The 18,400-nt window shown below is 37.2% G+C and overlaps 1 pseudogene; it reads left to right on the top strand.

The window, feature by feature from the left end:
- The first annotated feature begins 6,884 nt into the window (after positions 1-6,884).
- Positions 6,885-7,771, top strand: LOC115302020 (annotated as a pseudogene).
- Positions 7,772-18,400: the final 10,629 nt, after the last annotated feature.

The raw sequence follows: 18,400 nt of genomic DNA on the forward strand, positions 1-18,400 counted from the left end.
TTCAGATAGCTGTGAAATTAGGTGATTAACTAGTTGGTACCTAACCTTCTAATTTCTGTATAAGTCTAATTACATGAAATAGAAGTGGGGGTTTTGATTTTTTACTTTGCTTTTCTGTTTGGAGTATCATTGTAACTACTGTATTGTAAATGACGGAAAATAATTGCATATGTTAAAAAAATAAATTGTGTAAAAAAAATAAATAAAATAATTTAAAAAAACTAAATAAACTATAAAAAATTTAAAAAAAAATTACTGGTGTGATTTCTGTCTCCTGATTGGACCATGGTTGATACACTGCCTCAGTTTCCAGGAAACTAAACTGATGTACTTCATGTAATAATGCAAATAATACTAATGCCTGAATCATCTAAAACCTACCATTGTAAGAAAGACTCTGTCCATTTCTTAGGACCTCCACTCCATGGAGTGGCCTAAGAGACTATCTTATCTTCCCTGGATTCTGCACTTAGTAAGTGTTAATTAATCCAGTTGATATTCATTATGATAATTTCTCTACAAAACCATGGGTGAAACCCCTAATTTGGTTTACCTAAAAGGTATGTTACAGTAAGAAAAAATAGGAAAAAAATATGGATTGCTCTCAATTCTACCATTCTCCCTAAAAACGAACTTAGAAAAATGTTACCTTTAAACAGTAAGATCAGCAAAATGCTATAGTGAAAGCAGAATTGTATTTGGAGTCACAAGATCCAGAGTTGAAATGAGATAACCATTTCCATGGAACCATGACAAAAACCAATTTGCCCATCACATCCCTGATTTTTCCCTCAGCAAAGCGGTAATAAACTTACCTATCTCAGGGCTTTCTAAAGCTTAAATGACAAAATACATGAAAAGGCATTATATTTACTAATGCTATTTATTATCAAAGATATTTGTTGCTGTCTATGTGTTGCCAAGTCTTTGATAACGCTAGTAAATATTTATTTTTCTTCTATAACTACCACTCAATAGTCTATTTTGTGCGAGGTCTTTATGAATTATTCATTAACCATTAGCTGTACAAAAGGTATCTTTAGTGTCATCCTTGAGTCCTATTAATCTCACACCCCACATTCAATCCAATAGTGAATCATCTAAAACCTACCATTGTAAGAAAGACTCTGTCCATTTCTTAGGACCTCCACTCCATGGAGTGGCCTAAGAGACTATCTTATCTTCCCTGGATTCTGCAATTGCTTTCTAACTGGCTTTCCAGGTTCTATCATTCCTCCACCTGCAACTAGCCTGCACCCCACCCAATTTATACTCAAAATAATACCCAGATGATCCTTTAAAAATGTAAGTCAGGTCATGTCACTTCTCTTCTCATAACATTTCAATGGTCTCCCTTCTAACTTAGAATAAAGCCAAAATCCGTAGAATGGTTTACTGGCCCTTTCACAAGACACCTACTTTACATTACTTTTCTGACTTTATCATCTACTCTCCCTCTGTTCCCCATAGTCTACTCATGGTGACCTCCTTCCTGTCCATAGAACATGCCAGGCAGAGCAAGAAAACTCTTCCCCCAGATGACCTCATATCTTGCTCACTTGCCTCCTTTGGTCTCTATTTAAAGGCTGCTTTCTCAGTCAGCCCATCCTGACTTCAATTGTAGTTATCAACACCATCATTGCAATACTTTTTCTCCCCATTTCTCTGTTTTACTCCACATTAATTGTCATTATCTGACAGGTCAGATACAATATACTTATAATATTATGAATTAGGATTCCTTATTTTGCAAATAATAAAAGTACATCTCAAATTGCATTAAACAAAAGGGAATCTATTTATCCATGTAACTAGAAATTCCAGAGGTGGACAAGCTTTGGAAATCTATGATCAAGATCAGTCTCTCTTTTCTGCCATTCCCTTTCTACTTCTGTATACTAGCTTTATCTTCCACGGTAGTAAAAAAGTTGCTGCAGAATCTCAGACTCTTCACCTATATAACTCCCCAATCAAAGCAAGGATAGTACCTATCTTATGCAAATGAGTTGTACATCACTCTGATAAGACCAATGTCATGCACTGATTGACTTAGACTCACATCATTGCTCATCCCTGAACCAATCTTCGTAGCAAAGGATACTATTGCCTTATGTCAAACAAAGTCCATTCACAGAGGTAGGGATGATGTCAAGCCTACTCCAATGGAGTAGAATGCTAGAAAAGCAAGTATAATGTCCTTTATAGGAGTATACTCTATCTGTACATAATTAGAGAAAACTACATCTCATAGACCAAAGTGACATAGCCAGTAAGTGGTAGAGCCTAGACTTGAAGCAAGATCTACCTGAATCCCAAGCCAACACTGTCAGTTAAACTATATCTCAGCTACCACACATCACCATAAACTCCTCAGAATCCATGATATTTTCTCTCAATTAAAGAGGACATTGTGTTTAAATAAGTTGATCAATGTTCAGGCAATAGGATAAACATTAAGGTGATTTACAGAGATATAATAATGTAAAGATAAGATTTCTTCCCTTCTCACACTTCTTACCACTTTCCTCCTCAGTGGAAGATAATAGGTCTTCTGACATAGTAACACTCTAAGGTTGTGCTATGAAAAAGAGTGCAATATCATAAGAACAAAGTTGATTTGTCTCACACATGCGTCATTCTGATTAACAGTGAAAAACTTAAATCTGCTAGGTGAGCTTTAACCCTGCCTTCCCAGGATTATCTTAAAGTGAGATCTTCTTCCAAGAGAGTGTCAAGATCTAGAGATAAAAAGAGAGAGGTAGAAAACAGTGGAGGCAACCAATGTGAGGTAAGTCTGTTTGGTGTATCTGAGTCTGTTTCTGTATGAACTGATGGGCACCTCAATGCATTATCCTCAGAATTCTAAATGTGTCCTGACCCACTGGCATTGTTTTCCTTCCAGTACCTGTTTTCTCTTTCAGCATTGGATATAATGAGCCAATCCTTCCTCCTCAGGTCACCTAGAATTCTTTCTTAAACAGCATTATATACAAGGTATATTTGTTTATTTGGAACTTTTTCCCTTGAAGGCAAAGAGCCAGAACCACAAGCAGTTTCACAAATGGAAGTATAGTCCTTCCAGTTTCATGTATATAACCTGATTGTTTTTAGAGCCAAAAACTTTAGCACAATGATATTCAGGGTACATGGCAATCACAATTATTGTCCAAAGGCAAAACTTGTACCTCAGAGCCTATCAGACTATAGCTAGAGTTTTTTTCTCATGATAGTAACTATTCAGAAAAAAGTACTAGGATTACCTGCTACTTCTATGCTGACTCACCATCTTTAAACAAACTTTCTTTAGTTCTCTCTGATAATTCTAGCATTTGGCCAGTTGAGGAACCTAGTGTCAGGTACAATACCCAGAGATTGTACCCTGCACTACCTTCCCTGGAACTATATTATTTTCACGTTTGCAGTAAAAGGTGACCATATGGGGCATCTGGGTGGCTCAGTAGGTTGAGCAGTTGAGCATTGGACTCTTGATTTCAACCCAGGTCATGACCTCAAGGATTCCTGAGTTTGAGCCCTTGTCAGGCTAACAGTGAAGGATCTGCCAATGATTTTAGTTGAAGAACTGTAATCCTAGGGGACAATTTTCCAGGAAAACTGTCCATCAAAATGTTGGTATTCATTATATTTACCAATGCATGCTTGAGGCATGAATAGAACATGACTTACACAAAGCAAATCCCATGGCATCCTTTCCTGAAACAAAAGCTAGCTGGTTTTAAAACTGAACTGGCAGAAGGTACAATGATAATCATTCCAATTTTGAGATATGAGGATAGTTTATAACTCAAATAATTCAAGTTTGTAATTCTTATATATATACATATATGTGGGTATTTGTGTTTATATATAGGTTTATATACACATACATATACACATTCTGTTCACGTTCTCTCCCTGCTCCCTTTTACCCTGAAATTCCTATAAAACCTCAAGCTGGCCCTTCTTGACTTTTCAATTGTCCATATGTTTTATTAATTAATTTATTTATTTATTTATTTAAATATTTCTTTTTGAGAGAGACAGACAGACAGAGGGCAAGCCAGGGAGGAGCAGAGAGAGGAAGGGACAGAATTCAAAGCAGCTCCAGGCTCTGAGCTGTAAGCACAGAGCCTGATGTGGGGCTCAAACCCACAGACTGTGAGATCATGACCTGAGCCGAAGTTGGATGCTCAATCGATTGAGCCACCCAGGTGCCCCCCATAAGTTTCTTATCTTGAATGAGGTTATTCTGAATTATCCCTTATAGGCTGCGCACTATAGTTGAGCTTTATAGACTTGCATTTGACTCTAAGTCACAACACAAAATAATTATGAGACTTTATATTTATTCCTCTTCTTTAAAATAGACTTGCTGTGGATATGAAATTATGTGTTATTGTAAAGTGTGCAGCAGCATTTTGGGAATATAACAAATGGTAGCTGTTACTAAGTTCTGACTGTTGTGAACATGAACCCATCTAACATTGACAAAGGAAGTATACAGTATTGTACTCTTCTTCTCAAATGTTTCCACAGAGGTTTCTTTAACAACAAAGAACAGTGACTATGTCTCACCACTAAGGCCAACACGCAGAAAAATAAAGACATTTCTTTAGAGTGTGTTTTCTTCTAAAACCATGTAAATTTTGTTTGATATTCAATAATATATCCTCGTTTATTTTAATATAAAAATGTTTTCAAATTACTTACAAATAAGAAAAATTAATGGTTGCAGAAGACAGTAGGCGGCAAATAACAAAGTTTGAGAAACACCAGTTTGAAGAGCCTGTATTAGGTCATACAATCAGTTTGTAGTTAACTCTTCTTCACTGTAAGCCTAGAATATTACTGCTCGGGCTGTGTTCTGCAATTTCTTAACCAAAAATATTTATTGAATGCTGCCCTGACTGAGTTCACAGGGGTTGGGTAAATCTAGCAAGAGCCCTTCTCATTAAGGGTTTTATGATAAGGGTGGTGGGTTGAAATAGCATCACAAGAAGTAGAAGAGAAATCATAGTCAAGAAGAAGAAAAGAACAGTTAAGCAAGAGCCTTGAGTCAAGTAGAAAATAGTGAGGTCCATTATATCTTTTAGACTGTATCTTTTATCTTTTCTTATATCTTTTAGAATATAATATTAAAATAGCTAACAGTTACTGAAATTAACCACTACCAGGCATCAGGTCCTTTTCTAAAAACACATGTATTAACTCATTTACTCCTTACCAAAAGTGGATATAATCAACTATCTCATTTTACTGATATAGAAATAAGATTAAAAAGGTTGAATAACTCGTCCAAGATTATATGTATAAAGTAAGTAGAAGAGCCAAGATTCAAGCTAAGGTAATCTAGTTCAGTGTCCTGATAGCATCATGTTGGTCCATGAAAACCACCATGCAATTAGAAAGTAGAATAAGGACGGGGGGGGGGGGGGGGGGATGAGATCACAGGGATTGGTGGTTGAAATATCCTAGACAAGAGTGGTATAATTGTCAGGGACTTTCAGTGCAAGGGAAGGAAAACCAACTAAAAATAGTATAAACACATAAAGGATGAATTAATCCATGAAACTGATAAATTCAAAGATTGTTAGATTCAGACACAATTGGATTAAGTAATGCAAATTATGTTATTAGTGCTCTCTCCCTTACCTGCTCTATCTCTCAACTTTCTCTGTGTGTTTTTCTAATTCTATCATTACAAAATTACCCCTGGATTTCCTCAAGGAAAGTTTACTCATCAAAAATTCCATCAAAGTCTATAGTGCCCCATCTCAAAAACCCATAGAAAAGAGAATGTCTTTCTCCAATATCCATATGTACATCCCAAGGGAGGATTATGGTTAATTCTGGTTAGATTCCCCAAATGAATTATTCTGACCAGAAAAATGGAGAATTAACCTTGGCCAGGCATAAATGATACTTATGTCCAGAGGTGGAGTTTGTTTATAAAAGGGGAGGGGAGCAGAGGGATAAGAGAAAAAGTAATCTGTTAGCTAGAAACTATAGTTCATAATAGAGTCCATTACAAATGGCATACAGAATTTGCTTGTCTTGAGTCATGAGACAATATGGTAGACCTCGCAGATTGGCTGAGCTGAGACAGGTAATTGCCTTTCAAACGGGCCCTAATATCAATCACAGTGATTTCAAGAGTTAGCAATTGTGCACCACTTTACAGTTGAAAAGCATTTTCCACACATTACTTCCTATGAAAAAAATGATTCACTTTCCTTTCACTTTTGCCAGAAGATGGGTTCTCACTGGCTGTCACCTCTTCAGAGATTTACTCTGAGAAATATTGATTAAAATGTCTAATGTTTCACTTCCCCAAAACGAGCTTTATAGTATATGGATGATATAAACATTTCAGAAGCTACACTGTTTAGCCTTGATCTCAGCAACTGCCCTTTAACACGATATTCTGAACATCCCACATCTGAAGATACTCTCAGTATGCCACTGGTCAACCTTTAAGAATCCACTGGGCAATGCCCTACTGATAAAGCTAACATAAAATGTTTTAATGTTTGAAATAGGACCCATTAGTCTCGGCATATAAACTCATGTACGCTATAAATGTAAGGTTGAGACTATAAAAAGAGTGCTGATGTAAAAACTATGTTAAATTTATAATGTTTACATGATGTATCTCAACGTGGAAAATTAAAATAAACTACAGGCATAGATACTAGCAAAATGTTCAGGATGTTTTGAGTAGTCAATACAGATTAACAACATGAGTAAAATGATGTATTTAGCCTGGCGCTGACATTGGGACTGTGATGAGTGCTGCTTCCCTTGTGTCCACCTTGGCCACCTGGCTGCTCCAGCCCATGCAGAGCCACCACCCCTGCCATCACCCCTTCAACCTCTCTGTAGTTTGAAATGAAGCAGTGGTCATTTCTGGAAGGAAACTTGCCCAGATCAAGCGGGAAGTATGGCAGAATTTGGAAGAATGAATGGCGTGGGGCAACACATGAACACACCTGAGCACGGTTCTGGTTGGCGAGAATCCTGCAAACCCCTCCTACGTCCTTAGCAAAAGAAGGGCAGCTGCAGAAATGGGAATCAGCCGTGAGACAATTGTAAAACCAACTTCAATTTCAGAAGAAGAACTGTTGGATTTAATCAACAAACTAAATAATGATGGTAGCATAGATGGCCTTCTTGTTCAGCTGCCTCTTCCAGAGCACACTGATGGAAGAAAATCTGCAATGCTGTTTCTCCAGATAATGATGTTGATGGCTTTCATATAATTAATGTAGGGCAAATGTGTTTGGACCAGTGTTCTATATTACTAGCTACCCCATGGGGTGTCTGGTAAATAATTAAGCAAACTGGAATTCCAACCCTAGGAAAGAATGTGGTTGTGGCTGGGAGGTCAAAAAATGCTGGAATGCCCACTGCAATGCAACTGCATGCAGATAGGGGCATGAGCACGCTGGAGGTGATGCCAAATTTACAATATCTCCTGGATACACTGCCAAAGAGCAACTGAAGAAATATACAGTTCTTGCAGACATAGTGGTCACTGCTGCAGCATTTCAAATCTGAGAACAGCAGATATGATCAAGGAGGGAGCAGCAGATATCAACGTGGGAATAGAGTTCAAGATCCCTTAACTGCTAAACTCGAGTTGGTTGGAGATGTGGATTTTAAAGGAGTCAAAAAGAAAGCCAGTTACGTAACTCCAGTCTCTGCAGGTGTTGGCTCCATGACAATAGCCATGTTAATGAAGAATACCATTGTTGCCACACCAAAAAAGTGCTGAGGTTTGAAGAGCAGAAAGTATTGGAGCCTAAGTAGTGCAGAGTAGCAATTGTCATGAACAACACTCCAAACTAAGAGGCAAAGAAGGCCAATAGAAATATGCAGTGTTTTTTTACTTATTTTACTGAAATGGTTTAAAATGATGCTTTGTATTTATTAAAAGTTTAAATGGGTGGGTGTCTGTGACATAGCTCTGCTGCACCTCATGTCAGTATCGTGCTGGTCATGTGATCCAGCCGAGAAAAGCCATTAACCTAGTGATTAACATGGAGGGCACTGTCACATTGACAATGGATGCTTGACTTTGTCAAGCCACTTCAGTTAAAATTTGCCTTTTCTAGGATTACATATCCTAAGTACTATTCCAATAAGAATTGATACTCACTTTAGGTTCCAAACCTTTTGAGTTTAATTGGTCAAACCAAATTAAAAGTGTTTCTAGAGAAAATGAGGGGAAAGGTAAAAAGGAATAAATGGTAATTGAGTAGAAAAAATTACTCTTATTTAAATACATGTTGTATGTAAAAACTATATGTTAATGGTGTCCTGAGCTGTCATTTCATGACTGAGTCATTGGGAAAATGTTTTGGATTGTTCCATGTGCTGTTAGTCCTCATTTTATGTGTGTTATATTCATGAGGTTTCCCCATTATTTTCTAGGGTTGGAAGGTTTATTTTATTTTATTTTATAGATTATTTATGTGTACTATCATATTTGGCTTTCCTTATATCCTTAAACTTCATCATTATATTTTTGTACTATATTAGGGGTATCTGTATGGTTTCCCTGGCTTGAAACCTATTTCTAAAAAAACAAAACAAAACTCGGTTTTGATAATCATTAGGGTGGCTTGTATAAGTTCGGAACTTACTTTTCCACCAAAGACTTTGTCAGTAGCTGCCTGGTTTTCTCTGACGTACCTGTTGGCTTTCCCAGATGGGTTTTTGAGAACTTGAGTTAATATTGAGTTTAATCAGACTTTCTGATTAGAAGGCTTTTTTGTGTTTGTTTCACTGTTTTTTTTTTTTTAATAAAACGTTTCTGATTGGTGTGGGGTGAAAAAAAAAGATATATTTGGTCAGTCTAGAAACAAATATTTCCTGAGTGCCTGCCATGGACCAGGCACTATGCTGGACACTGAGCCTAAAAATATAAGTAATATCTCTGTACTTGAAATACTTAATATTTAGAGGTGAAGACAACACATACACATAGTAGCACTTTATTGAGGGAGGGGACTACTCAGGGTACTAAGAGAATACAAAGAAAGGGGACACTGATCCAGTTTGGAGATTAAGGCTTCCTAGAAATTATAATGCCTGAGTCAAGTTCTGAAAGAAGGATAAGAATATCCATGTGAAGGAAAGGAGGAGAAACATTCAAGGCAAAAAGAAAGAAGTGAACAAATGTGTAGAAATGTGGGACAGGGGTGCCTGGGTGGCTCAGTTGGTTAAGCATCTGGCTTCGGCTCAGGTCATGATCTCACAGTTCATGGGTTTGAGCCCCACGTCAGGCTCTGTGCTGACAGCTAGCTCAGAGCCTGGAGCCTGCTTCAGATTCTGTGTCTCCCCCTCTCTCTGACCCTCCCCTGCTCACGCTGTCTCTCTCTGTCTCTCAAAAATAAATAAAAACCATAATAACATTAAACAAAAAGAAATGTGGAACAGCATGAGGTATGCAAAGACAAACACACACTTCCAATTTAAGTGTAAATTATAAGGCATAAAGTTGGGGGAGATGAAGCTGAAGAAGTAGCATTATGGACTGAATATTTGTGTTCCCCTAAATTCATATGTTGAAACTCTAACCTCAGATATGATAATATTAGGAGGTGAGGCCTTTCAGTGGTTATTAGGTTCAGATGAGGTCATGAGAGTGTACCCCTGCTTATAGGATTATAGCCAACATGAGAAGAGGAGAAGACACCAGAAGTTCCTCTATTCACCATGTAAGGACATGGCAAGAAGGTGGCCATCTGCAAGGTAGGGAGAGGGCCTTCACCAGAAACCAAATTTGTTGGCATCCTGATTCTGGAACTCCCAGCCTCCAGAACTGTGAGAAATAAATGTCTGTTACCCAGTCCATGGTACTTTGCTATGGTAGCCCAAGCCAACTTAGACAGATAGGTGTGAGTAAGTTCACAAAAGGCCCCAAATACCTTACGGAGGGGTTTCCACTTCACTTTGTAAGCAATGTGAAGTCACTGATGGGTTGTAAGCAGAAGCCAAAATCAGAGTTTTATTTAGATGAATAACTGGCAACTTTGCTGAGCATGAGCATAAATCATATAGCAGAGTTACCTATGAAGAGGCTATTGCAGTTAGTTAAGGAGAGAGGAGTTTACAGCTTGTAGCGGTATAAACAAAAAGATGAAAATTCAACAAATTTGTAGGAAGAGATCAAAATAATCAGATTGTGGTCATTATTGTGTATGTGGAGAATGGGCTAGTAAAGAGTTAAGAGTAACACCTCAGTACTACACCTAGAGAGTGGGTAGATGGCTGTAAAAATAAAGGATATCCAGCATACAGAAAGAGGCAAGGAAGAAGACATCTTTGACATGTAATGTTTAACCTGCTGCAGAACATCCACGTACATCCAGCAAAAAGTTGTTTTTGAGCCTCATTCTCAGTGGAGAGTTAGAACTGAAAATTTGTATAACATGACAAAGAGATTTCATAAGCTTCTAGAGAATAAAGAACCTCATGTAAATAAGCAGAAAACATAATGGCTTTAGACCTCTCTAAAACAACACTAATATTCCAAAGACAATAAACCTTAAGGCTGTGGTCACACACAAGTCTCATATGCCAGTACCTATATTTAAGTCTAGAGGGAGGGGCAGGTCTTGAAAATAGTGGTGGATGTAGTTTTCATCATATGAACTAAAATGTAATCTAGTACATAAAAATCCAATCAAGTGTGAGAGGGGAACTGGCAAGAAAGCCACACCCTAGACTAAAAAGAAGTGAGAATGTTGAAGATGTAAAACATGGCAGGGCTCCTAACTTGCTGGAGGAAGGAAGCAAGCTAAGAAGGCTACTCGGGCATCAAAAATGGTGTATTCCACTACTCTCTCTTTAGAAATAGCCAAGGACAGAAATGGAAAAAGAAGAATGACTCAGAAGGCAGAGAAAATCTTATAGGAAAAGAGTAAAAAAAGCAAAGTGGAAAAAATATTAGGAAATTAGAGAACAAGTATACTATAATAGGAGTTCCAAAAAAGAAAATTGGAAAAAAAAATGGATAGGATGAAATCACTGGATACATAACTCAAGAACATTTCTCAAAACCCAATAGTCTGAAGACTAAAATGGGCACCATATACTTAAATAGACTCATACTGAGGCATATCATCATATGTTTTCAGATTATGGGAGGAAAGAAGGTTCTACAAGCTTTCTGAGAAGGAAAAAACAGCTTAGGGGAAAGAAATCAGAATGCCTTCAGACCTCTCACAGCAATATTGTAAACTGGAAGAGAGTGGGGAAATGATTGTATTTCATAATAATATTATGAAATACAATTATTTCCAATCTATTGGCCTATAACCAGGCAAACATCAATCACATGTGGTAACAGAGTAAGATTATTTTTAGATATTCAAAGTCTGAAAAATATTTACTTCTCATGTACCATTTCTCAGGAAGCTACTAAAGAATGCCCTACTAAATAGACAGAGTGATCCAAGGAAAAGTAGGTCATGGAATATAGGAAATAGAACACTCAGCACATGAGAGAGCCAAAGGGAATCCCAGGATAATGGTGATGAAGGACTCTAGGAAGACCGCAGTATACCAGCTGTATAGAGGGAAGCTGGTCCAGGTCTGAGAAGTGCACTCCAAAGTTAAACTTGCTGAGTGTTATGAGATCATTACCAGATGCTTGAATGGACCACATGCTGAGAACACTCCTTGCATCCTCAGAGAAGTTCTGCTTTTGCATACTTCTGAGAACTGGATGCTGGCTAATGTGAATTTGAAATCTGAAATATAGAGCAGGACTATATTCCTACTAAAACCCAGCACCTGGCTCAGTACAATCCTGCGGATAACCCATTGTGATGAGATCTACACCTCCCAAGATTAATTCATGATCTTGCCCACTTACCTTTCCAGGGATGCCTAAATTCTCAGAGAAGCAAAGCCAGATTATGACCTGGAAACTCTAGTCAGCTTTTCTTCTGAAACCTCTCATCTATGGTGGTACTACTGTCTTCTCTGTCATAATTAGGTTTGTATTCATTACACTCTTTATGTTATCACCCTTCACATTCCTCTTACATGAAAATAATCACTGATGAAAATAATAAAATATTAAACTGAAAATAAAAGAGAAAAGAAAAACATCTGTAGAGATATAGATCAATCTGATCATAGTGGTATATTTTTCAGAGTCCAGTCAGCAAAATGGAGGACTAATTTATTACACTGCAAACACAGGAGTTATTTAACATGGGTTAGAGAATGCAGAGGAAACACTAAGGGAAACCAGACGTAATAACTGCAGGAAACAGCTGCCATATCCTTGGTCTGGGAAAACAAAAGGGAGCTGGGGTTACAAGAATCCAGACACATAAAAGAGGGGCTGGCGGGGTGAGTTCTGACATTTGTAGGGATCCCCATCAGTCTCATCTGTCCTTCTGAGGAGTCCCTAAAGTTCGTTCTGCATTTGCCAGAAGAACATGGAGACAGGGGCAAATTACCACTAGTGGGACAAATATTGAATGGAATGGGAAGAAACTGAGAAGTGCCTTCTCCCTCTTCTCACTCCCTATTGATAAAAACCTTCCAGGAAGCCATCTGGTAAAGCAGTCTGGGGAATGTCATTGGCAAAGGCACAACCCCAGCTGCCCCAGCGACAGCATCACAAACAGAGGAAGGGAAGACAAACTTGCTGCTGAGGAATCTAGATAATAACAAGCTCAGCTGGCTACATCTGGAGATGAAACTAAAGACGGGAAGTGTTTGCTTTTTCTCTGTCATTTGAATCTTTTACAAAAACATATCTACATTTTACCTGAAATTTTAAAATGAAAAATCTTTAAGGGAAGCTTTAAGTTGCTTATCAAATGAAGCATATTTGTATTTGTCTAATACATTCATGAAAGGAATAAAGCTGTTTCATAAGAAAGATACCATTTTCTTTCACATTATGTTGTGTGGCATGAAGAATTTTTTAAATAAATATAAACAGATTTTTAGTAATTTATGATGAATATATTTTATGATAAATAACTGAAAATTGAAAATGTGAAGTTCCCATATGGAGAACTCTGTCAAAGGAGTGAAAATTTGCTATATACTGGTCACGAGGTGGTAAGGTCAAGTCACTGAGCCAAAAAAGACCTAGCCTTGAATTCCTGCTCCACCACTTACTAGCTGGTAAAATTGCTTCACCTTTCAAAGACTCGGTTTCCTCAATCTCTAAACTGAGGAAAAGATGGGGCGCCTGGGTGGCTCAGTCGGTTAAGCGTCCAACTTCAGCTCAGGTCATGATCTCACAGTTTGTGGGTTCGAGCCCCGTGTTGGCTCCGTCCTGACAGCTCAGATCCTGGAGCCTGCTTCGGATTCTGTGTCTCCCTCTCTCTCTGACCCTCCCCTGCTCAAGCTGCCTCTCTCTTTCTCTCAAAAATAAATAAAAAACATTTCAAAAAATTAAAAAATATAAACTGAGGAAAAGATTTCCCAGATGAAAATATGATAGCATCTAGAGTGAGAATATAGTAAATGGTTGTCATGAAAGAGAGCACAGAATAAGAAGATTTTAGAAATCATTGTTTGAAAAAGACTGAAAAATATCCAAACAGATAAATATTTCACCTAAGCTGTATATTTCTCTAATTTCTCTAGATCTGAGTTGATGTTACAGTTTTTCCTAAATTGAGAACACAAGTAGTGGCAATAAAGGAGTTGTTTGTTAGAGATTTGATATTGTTATTTGAATATGTCTAACTTACAGAAAGTATAATATGCTGGATGCTGTGCTAATCTCTGCTTAACAAAAGCCTAACTGGTTGGCTCACACAGTCATAAACTCAAGACACAAATAGCATACACACAAGCAAAGTATGTTCTTGGCTTTGGGATTGCCATTGCTATTTGCAGAGACTAGTGATGTTTGCCTAATTCCAAGACAACAGGAATTACTTCAGTCTTTGTTTAAATTTCATCTTGAATTGCTGTTTATCAAGATTTTTGGTTTGCTGACACTATTTTCCAGCCCTGCACAGTTCTGTCATGTCATTTGAGACTGGGCTTCCACTTGTCCTTACATTTTTCTCTTCCACTTTGTAGCTACTATGCTTCACCTAGTCTGGGTTTATACATTTATATATCACTAGATATGATGGTAAACCTGGGCGTCGGCTTTAGTCATTCACCATTCATTCTTAAATTCATACATTTATTGTCTTCTAAATATTGAGTTCCATGCTTGATATTGTGTATACAAAAATAAATAAGGCAATATACTGGCCCTTAAAGACATCTAGAAAAGTAAAAGGACACAGAAACAGAAAATTAAAATACACTGAAATGAGTTTAAAACAAAGAGTCTTCAGAGAGGTAAGAAGAAGAAACAGATCCCGGAGGAGTTCAATTTTATATTCATGACATCCCCAGAAATTTTAGCAATATGAACTTTAGATGCAATCTACTCCAAGATCTAAGACATCCTTGGCTAATTTCACATTCTCCCTAGAAGCCTCACTCAAACCCCAGACACAGCCTTGTGTGTGTGTGTGGCTAACGTTTATGTATACATGTGGGTGTCTATCTGTGAGTGGTTCTTGTTACATTAGTGATACTGTTGTTGTGTTGTTTTTATTAATATTTTCCTTTTTGTTCTTTGCTACACAGATATGTGGATTCTGTAACCACTCTTCACCCGTATTGTCAAAGAAGTCCTGGATTATGTGAAAGGTTCCCCTTGAATCAGACCTTGGTCACCAACTGACAGTCAACATTCTACTACTAATGAAATGAAGAATGCAATTCACAATACTTGCTTGAGGTAAAGAGCTTAAAAATAAACTGAATTTGAAACATGATGAGGCGTAATAATCTCATTCAGGGCTTCTCAATCTCAGCACTACTGAAAATTTAGGTCAGGCAATCCTTCGTTGCTAGAGGCCACCCTGTCCATTACAGAATGTTTAGCGGCATCTGTGGTTTCTACTGGATGCCAGTAAGACTTTGCCCCTCAAGTACTATCAGAAATGTCTCCAGGCATTGCCAGGTATCATGTTAGAGGCAAAATCACACACAATTGAGAACTGCTGTCCTGGTCAAAGCATCTGTGGCAGTTTAGCTGCCCATCCTTATGAGCTAACTCTCAAAACAACTGTGTCTTGCAAATTATAGAGATATTAGAATAACTCTGGCACTATTTGCTAGGACTTTTCAATTCTTGATATAATTCCCATTTGTGAGTAGATCTGAGATGAGGATACATACAAATAACCCTAATTACAGATTAAATCAATAAATTATTGAGTATCTGAAATTTGGCAGGCAGTGCAGCAGCTAATTTACATGAAAGTAGTGTGCACTAAGCAATTACTATGTGTCCAGTAAATAAGTTATTACATTCATTATCTCGTTTAATTTTCACAACAACCTTACAATGTAAACTATATCTTTATTCTAGTATTACAGATAAGGACACTGAGGTTTAAAGGAACTTCCAGTTAAAATTTTCAAATAAACTGACATAGGAAACCAACACTTTCTATTACCACAAAAAAAGAAGTGCTACATTTAGAAAAAAATATATAGTTTTTTATTTAAAATTAATAGTAAATATTTAAAGAAAGAAATGTAATTCTCCAAGTCCTGGAAAATGAGAAGCGAATACATAGTTTTAACAGAATATTGAAATCAGATGGGTATAATGAAATCACTGGGGTCTGAGATATTAATACTCTAATAGAAAACTAAATTAAAGTGTCTGAATAAAGTCAGAAGTCAGGAAAATCCCCTTGGCAAATATCCACCTACGAACGATGTGGCATGATTATAAGCCTTGAGCCTTGGATGGGAAAAGTCTACCTTAAGAAATAAGATTCCCAGCCTACATCTAGCAAAAGTATAATATCCAAATTTGCTCATGACTTTCAGGGAGATCCGGAGCTGAAAAGCTTACATAAAAACATTTCCAAAATGAGTGAACATATAGGACTACATCAGAAATAGCCATTACAATTATCAATAGGGTCACTTCCATGGGTAGAAAGAAAGAAAGAAAGAAAGAAAGAAAGAAAGAAAGAAAGCGGGAAAGGAAACCCCAGCAACAAATAGTTCCATCAAAAGTGAGCTGACAAAAATTATGCAGCATTTAAGGAAATATACTACCTTGAGAAGTCAGCAGACACTGAAGAACCATCAATAACAGAGCAACTGGAAAAGATTTTAAAACAATATAATTGTCATTTTACAATATCCAATGAGGGGGGAAACAAAATCATAAAGAAAGTACACCATTAAAAGTGAAAGTGGAAAACAAAATTCTTTAAATTAAATTATGGCCGTTGAAATTTTTTTAAGCCTCAATAGCGAAGACAAACAAAAGATTCTCCTGAGAAGAGAACCGCTGAGGTGATGAGCACTCTGGAGGAATCATCCAGAACATAGTATAAGGAGATACAGAGAGAAAAATGAGAGGTTAAGAGATATGGAATATTGAAAAAGAAATTCCAACACTCATTTAGTAGGTGTACGAAAGAGGAAAAAGAGGAGAGGATTGAAGTGACTCTTTGAAAAAGATGTTGGCTGAGATATTTTCGGAACTGAAGAAAGGCAGGAGAAGGCATGAGTCATCAGAGTAAGTGTCTAACCCTGAATCTAACCACTACGCTACATACCACATCCTCAAAAAAAAGCTATAATGTATAACTACCATTATTTATTATCTACTATTAACAGGTCACTTTATATCAATGATTCTCAACCAGGAACACTTTTGACCCCCTGAAGATACTGGCAGTGTCTGGAGACAGTTTTTGATTGTCACGACTAAGAAGTGAGGGTGATGGGGAGAAGGGTTTACCACTGGCATCTAATAGACAGAAGGTACTGATACTGTTAAAAATCCTACCAACATAGGTTAGCCTTCACATTGAAGAATTAATCTGGTCCAAAATGTCAACAGTGCTGAGGCTGAGAAAACTTGCTTTCCATATATTGACACTAATACTCACAATCCAATAGTAAATATTATTCCTGATGAAGAAACTGAGGAAAAAATGGTTTAAGTAACTTGCCCAAGATCATGCAGCTAAGAGAGTAGAGCTGAGATACAAATCCATATTGGTCTTACTCCAAAACCTATGGCCTTCAAACTGCATTTTTTGCAAAAGTCCAGATCAACAGAAACTGCTACTATGAATGTGTGAAGCAGCCACAGGAAGACAGAATTCACAGGGGCTGACCACTCTGGTCATATGGCTGCTTTGCAACATGGGATTAGCCCACCAGACTTGTTCTTAACCCTCATCCTGCTATAGTTTTGTGTGTATTCTTATCCTACAATGAGAGACAGAGGTAGTTTCATGCTCCTTTAATAAATTACAGCTCCTGTAATAAATGCTCACTACCACTCTCACGCCCCCTGCTGAAACACTTCTTGCTTGTGACCTAAAATTTGGAACATACTGTGCTTTTAAGGACTCCCTGGGCCACCTTGACTTAAATCCACTTCACAGTAAGACTACATTGGATAGTGAATATTTTGTACTCATTTTTACATCAAAAGGGCCCTCCAGATGGTCTCTTTCTTGTTGGCTCAGCCCAAACACACATGCATAAATCAGCAGCAAATTTGGTAACAGGACACAACATTTGGAATCAAAATGATCCACTGACATGATCATGCTGTGTTTTCTAGCCATGCTTTGATCTCTCAAATCATAGCGAAACTCACTTCAAAATAAAAACATGTCTAAATATGCCATTCCAATTGTATTCTAAAAATTAGATTCATGAACACTTTTCAATCAAACAAGCATTTTATTATTCTGTTATTGTCACTATGGTTAGCTCGTGATTCTCACAAGAAACCTAAGCTCATATTAATGTGATTCTTTTAAAATTAGAAATGTTCTTCATTGATGGGGCAGCTGTGATCTTTTCAAAATCTTTTTCACATGTAGTTTATCTTATTCCATAATTTTTTATTACTGTTTTTAGACATAAGTTTCCTTGGAAACTGGACTTTCAATGGGCGTTAGCCACAAATAGGCTAAAAAATTGCCTTTATCCATTTATCATTTCATTATAATTAAATCTATATGATGTGGTCTGTTCTCATTTATGGTGTCTTGTTTCCATGGTAACAGATTTTCTACTCTCCATAGTTTGAAATGCCTTCACAGTGTTTCTTGATTAACTCATGAGCCCAAAATTGCATTTTGTAAACTTACATGTAGTGGAACTTATAAAGAAAGGCTACAAAAAAATTATCTTGTTTTCTATTTCTTTGAGATTTGCTTTGTCTTTATGATTCTTTTTCCTGATATGCTGCTCTCCTAGAGCAACATAATTTTGTGCCACTAAGAAAAGCAAAATCCATGGCTAAAGTTAGCAAACCTGATCATTTTTGTGGTTGGATTGCCATCTACAGTTCTTAAGA

Source organism: Suricata suricatta, chromosome 1, assembly GCF_006229205.1.
Source record: "Suricata suricatta isolate VVHF042 chromosome 1, meerkat_22Aug2017_6uvM2_HiC, whole genome shotgun sequence".
Classification (NCBI taxonomy): Eukaryota; Metazoa; Chordata; class Mammalia; order Carnivora; family Herpestidae; genus Suricata; species Suricata suricatta.